The following is a 13394-nucleotide window of genomic DNA, read 5'->3' as shown; positions in this document are numbered from 1 at the left end:
CACACACCACACACCACACACACTGCACTCGCCACACAGTCACACGCCACGCACCACACACATGACACTCATACACCACACACTACACACCGCACAGTCACACACCCCGCACACCGCACTCACCACACAGTCACATGCCACACACCACACACATGACACTCATACACCACACACTACACACCCCGCACACTGCACTCGCCACACAGTCACACATCACACACCACACACACACTACACACCGCACTCGTCACACAGACACCACACACCACACACACCACACACACCACACACATGACACTCATACACCACACATCACACACCACACACACCACACACCACACTCATACACCATGTTTTTTATGAACTCGTTATCCTGTTCCATAAGCAAATCAAATCAAAATACAATGAACTGGATAAAAAAATATAGTAATGCATGTAATAGACACAGAGCATAATAGTTAAATGGCTTCTAAAAATCAGTCTAAAGGAGTAAAAGATACAAATAGACATTTCATAAAAAGATATATAAGATCTTAAACAAATGAAAAGTTACTTAACCTCTTAATGTGGGAATGAAAATTAAAAAAAAACACTGAGCTACCAATTTTTACCTATGAGATTGGCAAAAATCCAAATGTTAACATCACACTCTGTTGGCAAGAATATATTGTTGCTGAGAAAGTAAATTTGTATGTTCTTTAAAGAAAACTGTTTGGAAATACCTGTCAGAATTACAAACACACAGCCTTTCACCTAGCAGTTTTTCTTCCAGGAGTTTATAATAAAGTTAAAATTTTACATATTTATATTTAAAAGACCTATGTATAAAATTTTTTATTGCAACCCTGCATGGAACTGCAAATAATGCAAACATATATAAAGAATCATCAATAAGTTACCAGCTAAATACATTTTCAGAACTCACTTAATGAATGACTGTGCAGTTCCCCCAAACAGTGAGAATACTCTTTATGTACCCTTACAGAGTTTTCTTTAGATACATTGTTAAATGTCTCCCTGAAGGACATTTGCGAATGTGTGGGGAACATTTTTGGTGTGGTATCTGGGGAGAGAGGGAGGGACTGATACTAGTATCTAATGGGTAGAAGCCAGGATGCTACTGAACATTCTATTAATATGATATGCAGGACAGCTCCCTGCAGCATAGAATTGTCCAGCCCAAAATGTTCACAGTGCTAAGGTTGAGAAACTCTGCTTTAGAACGATGATCACAAACTGATTATATCATATACCCATTGGGCCAAGGGTTAGGGAGGGCTAGAAACTCCTCACTGTATTCCATTTCCTAATTGTTGAATTATGTTCCTATATGTACATACACTATTCATGCAAAAATAAATAAGTAGCATTATCATCTACTTTTTTTTTAAAGTCATTGTTGAATCTCTTTACAAAGAAGTCTTTTAGGAGGTGTAAAGAACAATCTTTGATTTGACTTGTTTGTTTTGTTTCTTCCCTATGGCTCCTTGTTCTTTTGAAAAGCTCAAGACATCTATTTATACACGAGTTGTTTCAACATGGAAGAAGTGTTCTTTCCTGGAAAGGTCCTCCAAACAATAGAGTAAAATAGGGGCGTGGAATTTTGATGTATTGTATCTGACCAAACAGGCTTTGGTCCCAGCAAACACTGGAGAGAATTGTAACCTAAATTACTAGAAGTTATACACGTGTAAGCCAATGTTTTCTCAGGGCCAAGGACAAACATTCTTATAAAAGGAACTGATAGCATAGAGGTGCCTTTTACTGCTGACACTGGTGACTTTCTCTAAGGACCTCTAAAGATTTCCCTGGAATCATTTCATAAATTTACTGTACATTTTCATTATTAGTGGTTCCTGTTCTGTTTCCCCACTGGATGTTAATATTAACAGAAAGGCTGTAGAATGTATTTACCATTAAATCTCTACTATCCTTCTTAGTTACTACTGCGCCAAAACTGCTTTGCCAAGATAGAGCATTCACTGGGTCCTTGAATGTGCCACAAGCCAAAGTCATTGTGATCAAGGTGGGGCTTTGCCCAGAGTGTTCCTCATGGCTTTGCCTGGCAGAGTCATTTCAGGAGTCTGTGCTCTATACTTCCTCTTTCATTTTAATATGGGCTCTTTCTCTAATAATCTTTTCCTCTTCATTTCAGGGTTTTCTTTGAAATTTCAGTTATTGTCCCTCCCTGTCTCCAAACAGTGACATCAGCAAGGAGCTACCTGTATTATCATGGACAGGGTGAGAATAAATACCAATTACCCCCAATCTACGACCATTCACTGTGCAAGCAAGTAGCCCCATACGTTATCATTAATCTTTGTTTTTCCTTAAACTAGTATGTGAATTGTACAGTTAGAAAATTTAGGGAGTGAATCTTCACCTTCCAAAAATATCAGCTTTTTAAAAGAACCATTGTAAGATTCCTTCACATAGTTATGAGCTTTCAGCCTAACACATATAAAAATGAATCAATTCCTAATATTTGGCTTCCACCAAGACGATGTATCTTGAAGCTGACAATCAGCTTTGTTCCTTCCCTAAATTCAGGAAACCTGGAAAAAGCAGCATACTCTCAATAAGAACAAAAATTTAATGCACCCTGAAAACCCATAAGAACACTGGTCTTTAGAATTAACTGACCTTCTGTCAAGAAATAAATTCATCAAGAAATATAAGCAAGCTGTCATTTGTAAAGACCATACGTACTTTGAGAGTTTTTGTTTTCCAATTTGCAATGTTTAGCAGTGCCAAACCATGCATGCAAATTTTTATCCAAATTTGTGATTTTGTGATTTTTGCTTCTACACCGGCATCTCTTTATTCCCTTGCCCTTCCAAGAATATACGTGCCTTCCCAGAGCACAAGTAGGTCAATGATACCCCAGTTTAGTTGGGAGAAATTGATATCTTTAGATACGTGAAAACCAACTCTTTAGCTGCTGTGAAACGAGTTTAACGGGCATGATTTGCAGGCATTACAAAATTTTGTCCTTACTGTGAAACTGAATAGAGGTAACATTGCTGGTGAAAGTTGGTGCTTTGTAAAGTAGCGTCTTCACTTTCTCAGCATCTCCAAAATGCATTTTATTGATGCCACATAGGATTTGGGCTTTTGCAAGCTGAGGGTACGTTGTGAGTCTATATAGTAGGATTCCTATTTTTGGCTGGCACTATGGGTGTTCCTAGCTATAATGTCACATTTCAGAATTTTTGTTATTTTCAACACATTCATAATTGTTTTGAAAATCATGGAATGTCTCTGGAATTTATTGAAGGGTTTGCTAATCCACATGCCAGACATTATAAATGTGCCTCAGAAATCAGGGATGGCCAGGAGAGGCCTGGAGCCAAGCCCCAGAATTCTTGGCCTTGAGGTTTGAACGTGCTCATGTATGGACCCCCAGGAGCCCTTTGATTTGCGTGTTCCCATCTCTGTGCTTGTGCACATGTGCCATGACGTGTGCAATTAATTTGGGAACCACTTCTTTGAGCATATAGTAAACTCTTAAATAAGTATGGTCTGATGAATGAATTTAAGAGAATTTTAGTGCTCATTTTCTTTTTATTTATATAAATTTATGGGGCACAAGTGCAATTTTGTTACATGTGTAGATTGCTTTAGGGTATTGTATTTTCTCATCATCCACCCTCCTCCTCCCCCACCTTCCGAGTCTCCATTGTCTGTCATTCATTGTTCATTGTTTATACTATTCATTTCCTTAAAATATTAGCCTATGTAGTCTCTTAGCCCAAAAAGAAGTAAGAATCTATGCTATGGCTTATCCTAGCATCACTAATATAATTCCAATCTAGAGGGCCAGGAAGTCTGGGTCATTTTGTATTTGTGAGATAAACCTTCCAAATAAATAAGATTACATGAAGGATCATCTCTATAATTTGTAGGACTCAGTGACAACCAAAAGTGTGGGTCTCTTTGCACAAAATTTACTAAGAATTTCAAGATGACCCAACAATGGATTGTGTCAATTTTTAAATATTATTTAGTTTACAGTTTTCCTTAGATACTTAAAATGATGCAATAGGAAAGGAAATTGTTAAACTATAAAAAGGTAAAGGGAAGTGATTGTGATATATTAGGAAAAAAGCAAGAAACTTCTAGTCAGAAAGTTATAAGTTTGAATCCTGGCTCTTAATAGTGGTGGAAGCTCAGTTTTCTTATCTGAAAAATGGGACTTCATTTTTTTGACAAATATTTATTGACAAACCTACTTATTCTGGAAGATTTATATTATTTAATCCTCACCATAACATCATGAGCAGGTGGTATTCTTTTCCCCAATTAATATATGAGAAAATCCTGGCACAAAGAGGTTTAAAAACTTGCTAACGTGTTCATTAGTATAATAGTAAGTATCTGAAACGGGGCTAGAGCCCAGGTGATCTAGCTCCAGGGCTCACACTCAAAATCACCCTGCCTGACTACCATCTTCTAATATATGTTATTAATGCATCATTGGATTGTAGAATAATAATAGTAACAAAAATTAAAACCCACAATTCAGGCTCAGAATCAAGGCTCTGTTACTATACGATGACTCTTCTGGCACTTAGAGTTTTCTAGGTCTCTGACATTACAACCCCGGAACTTTCTCATAATTGGGCAATAATACAAACCAGGAGATAGGTAATTATTTCTGTTGTTGTTTAAATCTAGACAACTGATTACAAGAAGCACCAAATCAAATAATACTCTTTTGGAGAGACACCATATATGGCATTATACTTACTGGAATTCCTTATGAAAGGAGTTTTCTTCCCAGATGGCCCCAAATGTGGTTTTACGGTTTCCTCATAAATGCTCTTCTGATTATCACCAATCAAAAAAAGAAAAAAGAAAAAGAAAAAGAGACCAATGAAATCACCAAGGAAGCTATGGAAGGTACATAAGGTTAGAGAATAACAGATTACAAATAAAATCGCCAACATCCATTTAATGCTTCATTTTAATAAAGAGAAATCAGACTGGATTTTCATTATCAAATCTATTAATGAATTATATGGTTACTCATAACTGTGAATTTGCAGATTTGATCTAAGACTATTTTGCAGTTCCTACAGAATTGCTATTAGAAGTCAGGGTTAAGCCAGGCACAGTGGCACATGCCTATAGTCCCAGCTACTCAAGGAGGTCTGGGGGGAGGACCACTTAAGTCCAAGAGTTCAAGGCCAACCTGGGCAACATAGCAAGACCCCATCTCTTAGGGGAAAAATAGGGGTGGAGAGAGCTCAATGACCTTGATTGCAAACCAAACTTCTCAGAAGTCCATGGAGCATGGGGGGGGTGGGGGGTGGCATGGGGTAGCGGACTGCATGGGAGATCTACCATAAAGGCTTAGATCTTTCACATTAGAAAAATCCATGAGTTCAATGACTGAGATCTAGAAACCTTTAGGAGCCAGAGGAGTCATCATCTAGTAATTTAGCATCAACTCTGTGGTTTAGTGGTGGTCTTTTCATGTTCAAGAAGGGGAATTGTTCAAACAATATATTTGTTTTGAAATGTTTCCAGGACCAATGCAAACACCAAGTGGGCTGCCCAGAAACCACACATTGTTTCCTTCAGACAAAAGATAATGATGCACTAACGAGTTTTACCCTTTATTGCCCTCTCTGGAACACAGCCTCAGGAAGAAAGCCCACAAAACCAAATTGTTAGTCCCAAAATTTACAATATTTTCCAATGATCCCTACCCCTTTTTCCTTAAGTGCTAGTACTGTGTTAAGTATTTGTGTTGTCTAACTCATAAATTCCAACCTCATGTAATCTCAAAAGTGCCCTCCCAGAGAGAGAAAGGAAATGAGTGAATGAGGAAAAAATAATAAAAGCCTCACTGATACAGGGTACTTCCGGGAGACTTACAGCACTTCTGAGATGTTATCTAATTCTGATGTATTTCGGCCTCATTAACAGGGAGGACAGTAACAGAGATTAATATTTTAAACCATGGAGAGGGATAGTGAGGCAAAAAGGTGCTGGACTAACACAGCCATTTAATAACAATCATTTAGTAAAATACTCAAGACTGTGAGTGGAGGAAGTTATGATCCAATTGATTAGACTGGGGAGAATATGATATGTTTGGGGACTTATAGGATTCGTTGGAATCATCTGTTGTTGTTTCATTGAAAAACAAGATTAACAGCACAACTGCAGGACTTGCGCTGAAATAATCCACACCCCTTCCCTAACCTCACCATCTGCTCCCCTCCCCCTTCCTGCTACCCTTTCAGTCTGCAGCAAAATTTCCAAAAAAGTGTCGCTTATAGTTACTGAGTTACTGTTCCTACTTCCATGCCTCTTGTTCTCTCCTCATCCTCGTTGAGAATGGCTTCCTTGTTGAACATCACTGAAGTCACTCTTGATAAGTCCACCGTGACCTCCGTGTTGCTAGATCCCTCAGCCATTTTGTCTCTCTGCCTACTTGATCTCAATCACATTCCAAACAGCTGCCCAGTCTTTCCTCTAACACCTTCTTCTCTTGGCTTATGTGACACCACTCCCTCCCCGTTTAACCTATTCACTTCTGGCTGTTTCTTCTCATTCTTCTCTTCTGGTTCCTCCTTCTCTGTGTGACTTTTTAAGGTTGGAGAGCCCCAGAGCTGTGTCCTTAGCTCTCGTTCTTCTCCAGTTCTGTCTAAATATGTTCATCTGCATCCCTAACTTTAAACATTGTTGCTCACCCGATGTTTACATCTCGCTCTCACCTCAACTTTAGACTTATATTCAACAACTTACCTGAGTTTTCCACTTGGATATCTGATAGACATCTCAAACTTAATGTGGCCAAAATTAAATCCTTGATTTCTACCCCAAACTCCCTGTTCCTCTAGTCTTTCTTACTTCAAAAACTTTGCTTCACTCTCACATCTAATGGAATATTCATCCTGTTCTTTTATCCCTGAAAAGTGTCCTAAAGGCATTTTCCTCTCTTCTTCCCCACTGTTCTCACCCTAGCCCAATCCACCATGACTTTTCATTTATAGATTATTCCAATAGCCTCCTAAATGGTCTTCCACTTCCATTCCCACCAGTATACCTTCCTTTCTCTGTAAAGCAGTAACTGTTCTAAGTTTTTGAGACATAAAATTAGATCATGTCAATTTGCTACTTTAAACCCTGTAATGGCTTCTCACTAAACATACAATAGAATTCAAACACTTTATCATAGCTCAGTGGGCCATTCATGAACTGGTCTCCATCTGCCTCATTCTCATCTCTTGGTACTGTCCTGCTAGTCCACTAGGCTCTAGCCACATTGGCCTTTGTCTTCTAAGGGCTGGACAAGTTTGTCCCCATCCCGGTTCATCCCTATGCTACCTGTTCCCTCTTCCAAGAAATCATCCCTTCTTGCTATTGGGGTCTCAGGTTGTATCCTCCTCCTTAGAAAGGTGCCCCCAACCTCTCAATCTAATGACTTCCTAGCCCAAATCATTGTCTCTCCCATTATCTTGTTTTATGTTCTTCATAGTACTTCCTGCTATCTGAAAATATCTTACTTTTATGTCATTTACGATTTCATTATCTGTATACCATTATTAGAATGTAACTTCTAGGAAAGGTGGGGCCATCTCTGCTGTATTCCTAGTGCCTGCAACATACCTGGCACATGGTAGGTTCACAATAAGTATTTGTTGAGAACGAATTAATTTATGTCTAGTTGGAAGTGCTGAAGTGGAGTACTTTAAAATGGAGAGCTCAGGAACAGTGATTGGGATTATAGAGAATATTAAATGTCTACTAATATGAGGGCATTAACTTTTCAAATTTTAAGGGAAATTTTTAACAAATTCCTACCAATAAACTGAACTATGAATGTGTGTTACATGAAAATTTTATATGGAATGATTTTTAAGACTTTTTTATATATAGTGCTTAAAACATGTAGGATCTCAGATGTTATATTGCTTTTATCATTTTTCTTTAAAATCAATGTCTCAGGGAAGTAAAAATGTATTTCATTTAACGGAGAGCAAATTGTATTGAATTATTAAAGTCTTATCATTAAAGTCCTCTGCCTATGTGTCATGTAACAGAAAGCTCATGTACAAAAACCCAGAATTATTGTGAGGGCTTGTTAAAAACCAGATTGCTGGGCTCCAAAGCACCCTATCTCCTCCTCAGAGTTTCTAATTCAGTAGGTCTGGGTAGTGGAGTAGGAGGGAGGGTGCAAACATTTGCATTTCCTCCCAGGTGATGTTGATGCTATTAGTCAGGGAACCTCCCTTTGGGAAACTCTGATCAAAATTAATAGTAGCTGTGAAAGGAGGAAAAGGGCCTTAGTAGTAGGAAAACAGGTGTAGTTATTACCTCCAGAATTATTCTACTACCTTGTTCCTAAGTTATCCAAACAAATCATTTCTTTACATTTTATAATTTTGTATTAATATTGAAGGATATTATCCTATTTGATGCTAAGACGTTTCCCTAACTAGTAGGTATCTATTTCACACACCGTCAGAGGTTTCATCCTAATGCTCTATTCACATGTGTTCTTCATTCTGCACCAGCAAATTCTTCTCTGTATTTATGTTGAGAAGAACCAACCTCACATAACCTTCCTTTGCCTCTCACTGTTCCCTTGCATTGAAACAGCAACTGGGTCTTCAGCAAAAATCTATTATGCTTAAAAACCATTTGCCTGAGCAAAGATCACCATGAAATGGTTGGATAGGTGTCCTGAGAAGATGGAAAGCTGATCAATGCTCTTTTCTCTGCCGCTGCTCAACTTCCGTCTGGTTTGCTGGCTTCTCCGCCGGGTCAGGAGTTTTGAAGTGTCAGTTTCCACACTCATTCTTATTAGGGGCTGCAGCGGCTTCCTCATCCATCTTTCCCTGGACCACGGACACTTGATTTCCCAAACAGATACAGTCGCCCCTAAGGATCCAAGGGCAATTGGTTCCAGGACCCCCTGCAGATACCAAAATCCACAGATGCTCAAGTCTCTAATATAAAATGGCGTACATTTGCATAAAACCTGTGTACATCCTTCTGTATGCTCTGTCATCTCTATATCACTTATAATACCTAATACAAGGTAAAGGCCACGTAAATAGTTGTTATATTGTATTTTTTGCATTATTTTTATTGTTGTATTATTTTTTATTGTTTAGCATTTTTCCCCAAATATTTTTGATAAGCCGTTGGTTGAATCCACTGACATAGAACCCATGGATATAAAGGGCCAACTATACACAAACTGACTAAATATTAGAGTTCAAAGGTCTCTTGGTGACAAACTAATTCTACTTCTAGTTACCTATCTTATTGCAATAATGTAAAATGAACATGTACACAAGTTTCATAGCAGTATTCCTTATAAAATTGAAGATTAGAAGCAACCTAAGGAAAAGAATAGTTAAGTACTCTGAACACACATATGTGTTACATTGTATAGTCATTGAAAGTTGTTTATATTTCTCATTAATGTTTTCTGATTTCTCTCCAAATGTTCTACAAATAGCAACAGAAATTTTGTAACAAAATTGAAATTATTTTAAGGAAAACAGATTAAGTTTTTTTAAAAGAAAAGCAAATTCACTTGGATCATACTATAGTGCCACTTTCCACCCAATGCAGATGTCTTTTTTCTCTCCTTGAAGAATAATCACAAAACCTTCATTGACATATTTTCTCAGAGATAATGAGCCTAATAGGCTATGAATCAATCCATGCACTTTTTTGTTTATGAGAATAATGTTTGATTTTTATTGATTTAGACTTAACCACGAACTGAATTCACTCATCAAATAGTTTTAAAGCAAGTAGAATTTTTTTAAATCTCCATTTCAAATAATTCCTCTGCTAATTCATTTCTTTTAATTGAGGTGAAATTCACATAACATAAAATTAACCATTTTAAGGGCACAATTCAGTGGCCTTCAGTACCTTCACAAAGTTTTGCAACTACCAGTTCTATCTAGTTCCAAAACATTTTTATTGCCCCCTAAAGCAACCGTGTACTCATTAAAATGAGTCATTGCCCCTTCCTCCCTCCACCCCCAGCCCCCGCCAACTACCAATCTGCAATGTCTCTGTGGAGTTATGCATTCTGGATACTGTTCATCTTCTGTGTGTGTGTGTATGTGTGTGTGTGTGTGTGTGTGTGTGTGTGTGTGTTTTAAATTTATTTGATTTTATGTTTAAATTTTTAAAATTTCTTTTAAGTTTCAGAATATTATGGGGGTACACACACTTTGGTTATGTATATTGCCTTTGCATTGCCCAAGTCAGAGCTACAAGCGTGCCCATCCCCCAGAAAGCGTGCACTGCACCCATTAAGTGTGATTTACCCATCCCCTCCTCACCCCTCCCACCTGCCTGACACCTGATGAATGTTACTTCTGTATGTGCCCATAAATGTTGATCAATTGGTGCCAATTTAATGGTGAGTACATGTGGGGCTTGTTTTTCCATTTTTGTGATACTTCACTTAGAAGAATCTCCTCCAGCTCCATCCATGATAATAGAGTAGGTAGTTCATCATTTTTTATGGCTGAGTAGTACTCCATGGTATACATAGACCACATTTTATTAATCCACTCATGTATTGGTGGGCACTTGGATTGTTTCCACATCTTTGCAATTGTGAATTGTGCAGCTATAAACATTTAGGTGTAGATGTCTTTATTATAGAATGTCTTTTCTTCCTTTGAGTAAATACCAGTAGTGGGATTGTTGGATTAAATAGTATTAATAGTTCTACTTTTGTTTTTTTGAGGTGTCTCCATATTGCTTTCCACAGAGGTTGCACTAGTTTGCTGTCCCACCAGCAGTGTATGAGTGTTCCTATCTCCCTGCATCCAGGCCAACATTTGTTGTTTTGGGACTTTTTGATAAAAGTCATTCTCATTGGAGTTAAGTGATATCTCATTGTGGTTTTGATTTGCATTTCCCTGATGATTAGAGATGTTAAGCAATTTTTCATATGTTTGTTGGCCATTAGTCTGTCTTCTTTTGAATAGTTTCTGTTTATGTCCTTTGCCCACTTTTTAATCCCAAGATATGAAATCATCCTCATATAGCAGTCTGACCTTTGACAAAGCAGACAAAAACATACATTGGGGAAAAGAATCCCTATTCAATAAATGGTGCTGGGAAAACTGGATAGCCACATGTAGAAGACTGAAACAGGATCTTACCTCTCACAAAAATCAACTCATGATCGGTAGCAAGCTTAAACCTAAGACATGAAACCACAAAGAATTTTAGAAGAAAATATTGGAAACACTCTTTTATATATCGGCCTACACAAAGAATGTATGAACAAGACCCCAAAGACAATCACAGCAACAACAAAAATAACTAAGTGCGACCTGATCAAATTAAAAAGCTTCTGCACAGCCAAGGAAAGAAACAACCATTAAAGCAAATAGACAACCTACATAATGGGAGAAAATATTTCCATGCTACACATCCAATAAAGGGCTGATAACTAGAATCTGTATAAAAGTCAGGAAAATTAACCATTCGCCTTTTAAAGGGCTATAGTTGTTATTTTTAAAAATTCACATATTGAGTAAGAATACTTCTCCCTGCCTGTCTGTTCGTTGGCCCTAGCTTGGCTCTGGAGTAGCCCAGGGGGGCTTAACTGTGGCTTCCACATGACAGCCCTTCAAATATTTGGCTGCAACTCTGAGGAATCGTGGTCCCTTGACACTGCATCCTTCCCATCCCCGGGACTTCCACCAAATACATATAATTTTCTTTATGTCGAACACGCAGAATTCCTTCTATGATCCCTTCCGCCATAATAGATACTGCCTGTAGATTCTCTTCAACTTTTCAACCTCCTGCTCAATGCACATTGACTGAAAGAGATCCAAACTTCGTGGAAAATTGGAAAGGAGAGGGTGCAAAGAGGTCATGAGAATCAAATGAGCAGGTTCCTGGGCAGACTTATCACTGCACAGAAGTGAATGTCAACCTTCGCTATGGCTGAGTCGCAGTGAGCTGGGGCCCTCTCCCTGCAATGCCGTCCACAGAGCTCGGAAGCCACAGCGCGCAGGCTTGGGAAGAAAGGCATCCTAAGTGGAAACACACGTCACAATTACTTGCAAATCATCTCCCTCACATCTTCCTGTCACAAATCATTAATGAAGTCCTCTACGCTAAACATGGGAAAACTGCTCAAAGAAAGGAGAGACATCAGATCTAAATTTCAATTAACGTTAACGCTGATTGCTACATATGACTGCATTAGTCTCTGGTCCTTATTAATGAGGATATAATTAATGAAGTGTGCCCTGGGCAATGGGCCAGAGCCTAGATAATTATATTCTAGACAAATAATTTAGGCTTTGTTTTTTAGAGTATGGGGTGCTTGCTAAACATGTCATTTCTCATGTTCCAGCTCAGATCTTGAGTATATGAATTTCCACGGTGTGTGGACCTGGGTTCTGCATTTTTAACAAGTTCCCAGGTGTGTCTTGTCTATAAGGAAGGTTGAGGTCTGCTTATATTAATAAAAGAAAAAGAAAGCCTTTATTGAATTTGTGTTGCATACAAATAATAGATATTATTACTAGAACTCGCTCTATGGGAAAATGTGCCAATCCTTGTGCAGTTAGGCTGATCCAAGGAAAGACCTAAACGGAGTTATAAAAGGCAGAATGGACACCCAACATTACGATCACATGTGCACTCAATAAATATTTGCTGGATGAATGGTACACTTAAATTTTCTTTATTTCCCAAATAAAAGGCAAAGGAATGATTCCTCTAATCTCCCAGGCTTTCCCCTTCTCAAATATAGCTTCTGTCATTTCTCTGAAACATTAGATATTCTTTCATTTATTCAATAACTATTTATTGGTCATCTACTATGTGCTGGGGTCTGTGCTGAGTTCCAGGGAAATGGTGATGAACAAAACAGACTTGGTCTCTACCCTGATGGAATTTTCCATCACAGAGGAGTAGTAAGTTAGGTATTTTGGGAAAAGATTAATTATCTGACAAACAAGGGAAATCTTGGAAAAAGTAGAGGGAGCCTCAAACCCAGGCACCAGCTTGGTACGTGCCTCATTACGTTTAGCTTTTCAGGGTATTTTGGGCTCCTGATATTGAAGTTCAGAAAATACATTTTATCCTCTCCTCATGATTCCATTTACTTCACTCAGCAGATCCTTAAATATTTGGAAGGCTAGATGAATTACAGTTTATAAGCAATGGTTTAAAGCATAACAAACAGGATTTAGTACACAGTATCTTCACTTCTCCCTCACTGTCTTCTTGTTCCCACTCACCCCCACCCAGGGGAGATTCTTCCCCCAAGGTGACTCCTATCCATGCAGTAAAGACTTTCCTGTCTTTACCCCACCTGCCTTCTTCCAGCCTTTGCTGTTCCTGCTTTTCCTTGTCTGCCTTTGTCAGTT

Source organism: Lemur catta, unplaced genomic scaffold (genome assembly GCF_020740605.2).
Source record: "Lemur catta isolate mLemCat1 unplaced genomic scaffold, mLemCat1.pri scaffold_43_ctg1, whole genome shotgun sequence".
Taxonomy (NCBI): Eukaryota; Metazoa; Chordata; class Mammalia; order Primates; family Lemuridae; genus Lemur; species Lemur catta.
Note: the sequence above shows the minus strand (reverse complement) of the source record.